Genomic DNA, 1,498 nt, shown 5'->3' with positions numbered 1-1,498 from the left:
GTCATAAACTTAAGTGGCATTTTCTTCTTCAAACCATCAGGATGAAAGGATTTTCACCTCTTTGATGCAAGTGGCTAGAAAAGTTCACATCCGATGAAAGTGTTGGTATAGAAGTTAACAATAATGTAGGGCTATAAGGCCAACTCCAATGTGCGACCCCATTTTGTCCGGCCGCGCCCGTTTGGGTCAAAACAGACACAAATCAAGGCCCAACACCCACCTGCAAACAGACGAGCGTCCATTTTTTGTCTGCCGTCGACCCACTTCTGACCCAAATTTGGGCCACGTTTGCGTGGAAACAGACATCGCGCGGAAGGACGGGCTCCGCGCCCTTGTCCTCCCCTAGCCCGCCCGCCAGGGACACAATGCTGCCATTCCCCCCTCTTCCCCGAAAACCATCTCGTCCTCCCTCCTCCATGGCCGGCGCCCCGAAGCAACCCGCTGCCGTCGGCCCGGCCACCACCTCCGCCCATTTGCGGCGAAGAAGCCGAGGTCGCTGCTCATTCCAGCGGAGGTCGAGCGAGTCGGACGAGAATCGACGAAGAGGAGATCCCGGTGGTCCGTTCAGGTGGAGAGGAAAGCCACTGTTGAGTACGCCCTCAAGGCCTCCACACAATACAAGGCCGCCGTTGAGGACAATGAGGTCCTCATCGCCAAGGCCACGCAGCTAGCGACGATGCACACCCTCCTGATGCTAGGGTTGTGCTGATCCGGGCCGGCTATTCTTTCCGCCACCACCATGGCCGCAACGAGCACAAGTTCATCGGCCGTTTCCCTCCACTAGGCCAGTCGCCGAGCTCCTCCATAACACCGCAGACGACCGGTGTCCATTCGGTGCGGGATCATGCTCCGACCTGGCTCTCCACATCGCTGGACGGCAGTGTGATCGTTCCGGCCACCCCCGTCCCCGTGGCCGTCATTGACCTAAACGTCATGCCTGGGTATAGTGGCGTTGGCCAGCCAGCTGCCGGGATGCAAAGGAAGCAGTCGCGGTCGATTCCTACGGCCGACCTTCCCGACGCCCGCAACCTATTTGATGAAACACCGAACCCAACGCCAGCGGCCGATGACTCCAACTTCAACGCTTTCATGGAGAACGTCATCAACGAGGGCCGTTCCCAAGCCTTCCACCCCGAGGGCCAAGGCCAAGGCTTCGATCCTGACGAGACCCAAAGCCAAGATGGCCGCATCCAAGATAGTACCGACACTTTGATGGCCATTAAGAATAAGAGGCGGACGACCATGGCAACTCATAGTATGAAGACATCTATTGCGAGGAGGAAGAGGAAGAAGATGTCGTAGACATTGATGAGGAGCCACTGTTTATCGATGAGCTCACACAAGGGCCAAAGCACAAAAGAGGAAGCAAAGCATTCGCACGGGATCATACACCAAAGATGAGGATATGTTGATTTGCGAGAGTTGGAAGGAGATAGGGAAAGATCCCAAGACTGGCGACGAGAAAAAAGGTGTCGTCTTTTGGGGGAGAGTTCATAAA

General features: G+C 56.0%; 1 pseudogene; it reads right to left on the bottom strand.

Moving 5' to 3' along the window:
• LOC119309728 overlaps positions 1-920 on the bottom strand; it is a 13,321-nt pseudogene extending 12,401 nt beyond the window's left edge.
• Between the last annotated feature and the right edge of the window lie 578 nt (positions 921-1,498).

This window comes from Triticum dicoccoides, chromosome 5B (genome assembly GCF_002162155.2).
Source record: "Triticum dicoccoides isolate Atlit2015 ecotype Zavitan chromosome 5B, WEW_v2.0, whole genome shotgun sequence".
NCBI lineage: Eukaryota > Viridiplantae > Streptophyta > Magnoliopsida > Poales > Poaceae > Triticum > Triticum dicoccoides.
This window is presented reverse-complemented; position numbering and strand designations above follow the sequence as displayed.